Raw genomic sequence first — 8,049 nt, 5'->3', positions numbered from 1 at the left:
TGTGTTGATGTCAATGGTGCCATGTATTCCTGTAGATATCTGGGAATATTCTGTTGGCTAGCCAGCCTAATAATTTCTATAACATTGTAATCGCTTTCCTGTTGGTCTCGTCTTTGTGAGTGTAGGTTATGATCTTAATTTCATTCAGTTGCCATCGGTTCTCATCTTTAATGCTACCACTACATTTAACTATTTTTTTACGGATGAATTTGTCTAATGGTGTTGATCTGTACAGCAGTTGACTTCATTCAGCATCCGCTACATTATCCTAGAGTTCGAACTTATCAGTTAAAACACATTATGGAAGCTGATTTTTGTAGCTATCTGTGGTTGTTCTATGAATTATCAATGCAAGATTATCAGCGTATGCAGGAGTACAAATGTATGTGTTGCCGAGTTGAAATCCTATACAGTTTCTAGAAAAGTAGAGGACGCTTACTCTACCTATGCACCTGGTCCATGCTCCAAGTTTTTGGTGGAGTCCGAATTGTTCATTTACTTGTGTTGCTTTGTACGTATTATTTTGGTTAGTTAATGTTCTTTGTTGTGTGCGTTTGTTTCCAATGTGTGGTATTTACCCTGGGTTACATTATTTTGATTTTCGTTAGAAGCTTGGTTCCCTTGAATACTATTTCTTTTCTTTTTCTCCAATAGATCTTGTTGAGGTGAGTATACAAAATACCACAAGGTATCATTGCTTCTTCTATATTAAACCGCATCTTCTATATCAAGAAGATGAATCATTCTACATTACCCTTGATGTTTCCTCGTGCAAAATCTTTAGTTAGCTACCAAAGCTCGTCATGTATGTTCTGGTATATTTCAGTAAGATAGTACTTTGATAGTTTGGGTTTTTAGTATTTCTTTAGCATACAATTAATATTTTGATTTTGATGTTACTTAGATGCATTTGATTCTAATGCAGCTTATTAGAGATTAGTCCTTAAAACACGTCTACAGCATATCAGAATTTTCAATATTATTGTTGGTATTTTTGTATCGTATTACCACTGGGTCGATGCCATTGCTGGTGGACCGAAGGTCCCCAAGGATATTCACTAACGCTGAAGTCAGAATAATTGTCCAACCCCTAATTATATCATAGTTTTGATCCTTGTTTTAGTGGACTCCAAGTTTCTCATGAACTTTGGTTTCTTTGTACTTGTAATTTGGTTGATTGATGTTCTTTCTTGTTTATGTCGGTTTATTATTTCGGGTTTTTATCCTTGGATTACATTTTTTTATTTCCATTATAATCTTGGTTCCCTTGATTACTTTTTTATTTATCAATGTTTGCAGTTTAAAAAAATTCCAAAATACCTATTACACGGATGCTTCATTCCTTGTATTGCACATAGTAGAACATCGTAGTGATCGTTATTCCTTATTTTCCATATTCCACAGTTAAGGTAAAATGAAGAAACTCCCACCGTGCTAAGGATTCACATAACAGCTATTAACAATTTGAATATACAATGTCTCAGCAAGAAGGATCAATCCGAAAAAAAGCACTGCCAACATGGTGTTCCATGAAAAAAAACCCAAATTTCCCTAAGTTGCACAAAGGAGGTGGTCTAAATACAATTGAACGATGCCATTTATTTTATTGGCCACGATATTTGACGATAGTTACCAATGGTAACTTAATCGTTAGTGATAGAAATAAGAAACATATGATGAGTCTGAATCAATCCGGACATACATTATCGACTTATTCAACTTCTGTTTCTCCATGGGGGTGTTTCCAGCGATAAAATGTGGCAAGTTGTATTTTTGCTTAGATAGTAATATTGTTCAATTAATTTAGAAGAACGACGACTCGCGCAAGATGGCTGTGTTGACATTAATGGCTTATGCGCTAGTGCAGTTTTTTGGACAGGTTTTTGTTACGGAGTATTGCTCCAGTCTCTTTGCCACCAAGAACCAGAAACTAAAAAAGGATGATATATTATTGCGAATAAAATAAAACAAATAAACAAGGTAATCATTTACAGCTTTACCACTGCTATATTTGTACTCAAAAGATTGTCAGGAAAGAAAATAAAACGGAGAAATAAGTAAAAAGCTTTTCAATATCAACCACACAAGTATTTAATAACAAACTGCAAATACAAGCTACTGCAAGGAGAAATGAATGAACTGGCTTTAATAAACAAAAGAGAAAGAACGTATACCGATATTCATAAGGAGCTGAATTTGCTTTGTAATTGTTTTTGTGCTGATGTGACCACTGATTTACCGATTATGACAATAACATGCAAAGGTTTTTTTTTCAATCTTCACCGGTGTATTCACGCCGCAATGGAAAAGAGATGTTCAGCGCGCTGTAAAACATAGGTTTAGCACACGATTTGTTTGAAATGCCTGTATCAAATGTCAAATTAGGACAATTGCGATACCAGTTGCTCCGGTAGTGTAATATTTTTTTCCTGATTTATCTTGGACTTGGCTTGATTATGAATCGGATTTGTGTTCGATAATTTTGCTGTTACCCTTAATCACAAAAATTAAGCAATTTGATAATGAAAAAAAGGTTCTGGCGTGGTACAAATTCCTTTATATTTTGAGACCGAGAGTCTTTCAACATTTGAATCAACAATATGATTCACTCCCCTCTATGAAAGGTCCTATTCTCGAAAAAAAAAATTACTATCCAACGAACAATCCCGTCCTAAGTAAAAACTATCGTAGAAAAGAGAGGAATAATGGATACGCAGACTTGGTACTACAATACCTTACAGGCGCGATCATCTATCGGCCTCATCTCTATACATACTTACTGCCATCATTTTGAATATTGGTTTCCACACACTCTATTAAACCAGTTTGTGTGAAAGGTCAAGCTGGTGAAAAACGTTCATTTGTTCCACCACTGTTTGTCAACAAAGGTATAGATGCAATTTAATTGGCTAACATCCTCCATCACAAAAACGTAACCAACAAAATTCCCCCATATTTCAAGGACAAATCAATACCGAATATTTCATATTCTTATACTTCACCTATTGCATCCAAAATTTTCAATTATAAAAGGCAGAACCTCGAAATGGAGGACTTCAAGGCTAAACCACCTGACTGTTCTTGCAAAACATTGTCTATTATACATGAGAAATATGTTCTTGTACGAACAGACAAAGCACAAAACAAAACATTGTTTTTGTCTGCAAGACGTATTACATTCAATACTTACAATCAGAGGTAGAAAATAAATCAGTGACAAGACTTATACTGCAACTACACTCTGCAAAGAAAGGATGGTGGAAAACCATAAATCTGTGCTATCTATCATCTTTCGGTCTCTCTACCAAAGACGATGATTGTGAATTATTGTCTATGTACTGGATTCGTAAACTCCACAAGAATCCATACAAACAACATTACATAGCTGAATCTGCAAAATGTACCACCAAACCTTTTTCAAAACATTCAGTTTCTATACTCACAGCTGTCAAAGAGGGTCTTCAGTGCTACAGCAACACTTGCTACTCCCGTAGTAGTATCAATTCAATGTAGATCCTTAAAAATTCGAAAGATCTTCATTAGAATCTCAATTCAAGATTATCATTAGAATATAATAGCATTAAAACCTACGATTTTTTAGCACTATGTACTTCTATTCCCCATACTCAGTTAAAATCCCGACTTAAAAACATTATCCATCGTTTTTTCCCAAAAAAATGGTTCACCTGGATAAAAATATATAGTTCTTGGTGTAGTGATTCCTCATACTTTGTTAGGAATAATTCCAAATAATCTTCCAAATATACAGAAGAAGGTTTTTTCAAAATGCTAGAATTTTTATCCACAACTATTTGTCCAGTGTGTTGGATGCGTTTTTCAACAAAAGGTCTGCATTCCAATGTGAACAAATTGTGCTCTTTTACTTACTGACCTATTCCTTCACTCTTATATCTGATCTGATCCGAAAGAAAGAAAGAATATCGTTTAGCTAGATCCTTTAATCTCAGCTTCAGCTATAGAAATGACGTATTATCTTTAAGCAATCCTAAATTCGGGGATTTGATACCCCTAAGAACTTTAAAAAAAATATCTTGACATACACTTAGAGATCAATGGTAAAGGAAAAGTATTGACCAAACTTCACGGCAAACGTTATGAATTTTCATTCAGAAATGTCAACTTTCCTTTCATCTGTGACAGCATCCTTTCAGCCCCTGTGTATGGAGATTTCATATAACAACTCACACGTTATGCCAGAGCTTGCCGTAACTACGCAGACTTTTTGTATCGCGCTAGACTTCTTACAATAAGGCTTCTGGAACACTGTCATGTTGCTACAAAATTTAATTCATGGTCGTTATCATGAACTCGTGGATCGTTACGGTGTATCTATATGTACCATGAAAACTGATTTGTTCAACATGTCATAGTTTTCCATTCCTCTTTCGTCTACCCCGAACTTGACTTTTTATGAACAACTCGGCGGATGTTTCTAGAAAAGCAGAGGACGCTTGCCTCACCGATGCAACTGCTCCATGCTCCCATTCTTTAGTGGAGTGCGAATTGCTCATTTAATTTTGTTACTTTGTATGTGTTATTTTGGATACTTTATGTTCTTTGTTGTGATTTGCTGTCTGGTCTTTGTCCCTGGATTACATTCTTTTGGTTTCCGCTAGAAATTTGGTTCCCTTGATTACTGCTATCCACTTTTGCTCAAATTGTTTTTTGGAAGCCAGAAAAGAAATCACTTTGCCCTTTTGGGTCCCTGTTTCTGAAGAACAGATATGACCATTACATGAAAAAAAATGTCAACCTGCCTTTTTATAACAAAACTTATGGTACTATTTAAAAGTTCAAGCACCCTAGTGTGTACATTAAGGAATATATTTTTATAAGACGGGAAAACGTTTGAAATGAAACTTTCTGCTGCAAATCAAGATCCCTTTAGATAAAGTATTAAAATTGAAATATGAAATAATCTCTGTCATGACGACATGAGATAGTACGGTTAACCAACAGTCTTCCCAGTTTTAAATATCCTTGAACTTTTAGAGTGAGAAAAAACAATATACTTTTTTATAATTTCTTATAAGACCTCAAGCTTTCTGTTTTCATTTTGTTGCTTTGTTCAGCATATGACTCTATCCAGCAATGAACTATGTTCAGCATATAAAATTGTCCCTTCGTGCAGAAGTATGAATATCTGTTTGACAATACTTTGCAACAGTAGTTGACTCAAGCCATGCCCGGCAATAAGCTCTTTCATCATAATAAGTCATCATAATTTGATACTTGGTAACCTTATTGAATATTAACCTGATTTTAGCCATAATGATTAATTATTAAAAAATTCTGAAAATGTGTTCATTGATTTGTATATGATTAGTTTAAGTTTTATAATAATGTCAACGTATTTTTATTTAAAAAAAACGAGAATCTTGTTGACTTAACATTCATGATCAGCTAAGGACAATGGCCGTATAACTGACATAAGCCTCTATTTTACGAATATTTGTACGTTTTTTTTAATTGCGATCACATTTTACAAACAACAAAAAGTTTCAACGTGAAATTAACAATATATGTTACATAAACACATTTAAATTGCACACACAGACTCTTGAGTAATTATCAAATTAAATTTGAAAAAAAATTGTTCGAAATCTCAGGGAAGCATCACAAAACTATAAACCTACTTCTGTGCTACTCATGTATCGCCCTCTTATGTTAACAAACAGGTACACTGACAAAAATATCAAACATTGACAAGTATAAATGATATTAAGACTCCTATGGCTGAGCCGACTTGTGATATACCACCAACCCATAATAAAGCCTTCTTCCCTTCCTGTCGGAATACCCCTGCGATAGAAACTTTGACTTAACTCATAAGGAATGTTATCTGCTACCTGAAATATAGAAAAATAGATAAATTGATGAAAGTAACTTAATAAGGGAAATGACACTGATACGGTTTAAGAATTGAAAGTATTAAAATGTATACCACATACAAGTGTATATACTTTTTTAATTAAGCCTAAAAAGGAACATTTGGCTTCAGGAAGCCTAGATTTATCATAAAAAAAACATATGCTTATACTTGAACGACATTGTTAGTTTTTATTTTTTATTTTATACCTTTCTTGAATCAAATTCTCCAAAATCGTTGGGATTATAACCCTAAAAATCAATACCAACCTTCATCATGTGGTTTGGAACCATGTAAAATTTTATCTAATTGCAACCAAATGTGTTTCGGTATGCGGATCATTTAATCAAATTGAAAGTTTCTTTTGGAGCTGATAATTTCCGGAGATAGATCAGGAAAAAATAAATTTGACTAGTCTTTCTATGCTATAACAGCACATCATAAAAGGAGAATTTGTACAAGTTTAACCGTACGGTTATTGTATGAAGGCAAATGCTATTCCTCAAGAAGATACAATGCATTTATAATTTAGTCAATGAGCATCATTCTTGTGGTTTTCACTGGATCCACACAAAATAGTCATAATCAAGCTACATGTTCATTTAAATCCTCTTCCAATCCCAAGTCAATTTTTTCCTGAAATTATATTCATATATGCATATTTATAAATACTTACAACTATAAGAGTACCGGCTAGAGAATTGTAAAGAACAGGAGTTGGACTTCCTACTGCAGTAAATATAATATAGCCTGATAATCCACTACCTAATAAGGTCAGGCCTGAGATCTTCGTTCTAGTGTTAGCTTCGACAAAAAATGCAAAAAAGCATGCCAATGGATTAGCAATGTTGGACAGTGTGGCAGCTAGCTATGCATCGTTTCCATATGGCAGTGTAGAATAGGTCTGTAGAGATGGGAGCACTCCGTTAACTAAGATATTTACCCATCCAATTATAAATAAAAAAGGTATGAATTTCTTTGATGAACCATGTGCCTGACGTAGACAGTTTTAACTTCGATGGCTTTTGAATCATCCTCTACATCTTTGTTTCTTTCCAAAGGGTTGCTTCTAGTTTTGAATAAAGATGGGTTATTTGAAAATGATCTTGAACTTGCAGTTGTCTCAGTCTCATACAGCTCATAACTATTACCCGTGTTGCTCTTGTTTTTTGTACAGGAAACTGAAAAACTTCTTCATAGTCATCATGGTGCTTCACTTTTTCCTTCTTACAGTATGGGACATAGTTCAAAATAGTGAAAGACAAAATGGATATCACCAACATCCCAAATAGAAAATAGAAGAATTCTTCAACAGAAAACCTAGGGCTATGATAAACAGGCTGTATACTGTATTATGTTTCATTAGTAGTCAGGTTTGTTTTTGACACATTAACGCATGATAATTGTCCTACTCCTTGTCCTAAGGCTACAACACTGGGTATTAGGCCACTTAATTCTTCACCTATGTAATAGGCTGTGATGTACTCTAATTTAAAAGAAGTTGACATAAAAGGTAAGAAGAGAACAGATGTGGTACAGTCAGTCAATGCTAGAAAGAACTGCAAAACTAGTAATGCCATACTTCGCATTGCACCAACAAAATATACCGTTTTCTTCCAGAAAAATGAAAGTAGCAGACATGCTATAGCACCTATGCCTAAGACTAAGTAAACAGCTATCTTTTCATTCATTCTATTCTTGTAAAAGATGAACATGAGTGTCACGATCAGTGGCCCAATATTTGCAATCTGTATTATAACAGAGAGATATGACGGTAGCTTCCATCCCTCTGGTACATGTGGTACTATCACTGGAAGCTCTACCCACAGTCTATTCATGTCAACCCATGATCCTATACCAAACAAGGCAACCAAAATATACACAACTATGTTTGTATTCTTACACTGAAATATGTCAGCTACCATTTTATGTCACTATCTGCAAAATAATGCATTTGATATACAATCCTAGATTCGGGAATTCTATATACCACATCTACCCCAAATAACTTGAGATAAGGACACTACAGACACTAGGAGGTCAACCTTATATCTTGACCTACTCGTAGAGAAAGGTAAAAACTCATGACCAATCTATACGATCCTGTTCTGTGTCGGCAACTTTCCCTTTTCTGTTGCAAGATACCGTATGTCCAGCAT

General features: G+C 34.5%; 1 pseudogene; it reads right to left on the bottom strand.

The window, feature by feature from the left end:
* Nucleotides 1–5,487: 5,487 nt before the first annotated feature.
* On the bottom strand, nucleotides 5,488–7,815 carry LOC148616233 (riboflavin transporter 2-like; annotated as a pseudogene).
* Nucleotides 7,816–8,049: the final 234 nt, after the last annotated feature.

The sequence above is a fragment of the Perna viridis genome, chromosome 5 (assembly GCF_037379345.1).
Source record: "Perna viridis isolate PV_CMFRI_1.1 ecotype Kerala chromosome 5, ASM3737934v1, whole genome shotgun sequence".
In the NCBI taxonomy this organism is placed as follows: domain Eukaryota; kingdom Metazoa; phylum Mollusca; class Bivalvia; order Mytilida; family Mytilidae; genus Perna; species Perna viridis.
The sequence above is the reverse complement of the archived record's forward strand: the minus strand, read 5'-3'. Positions and strand labels throughout refer to the sequence as shown.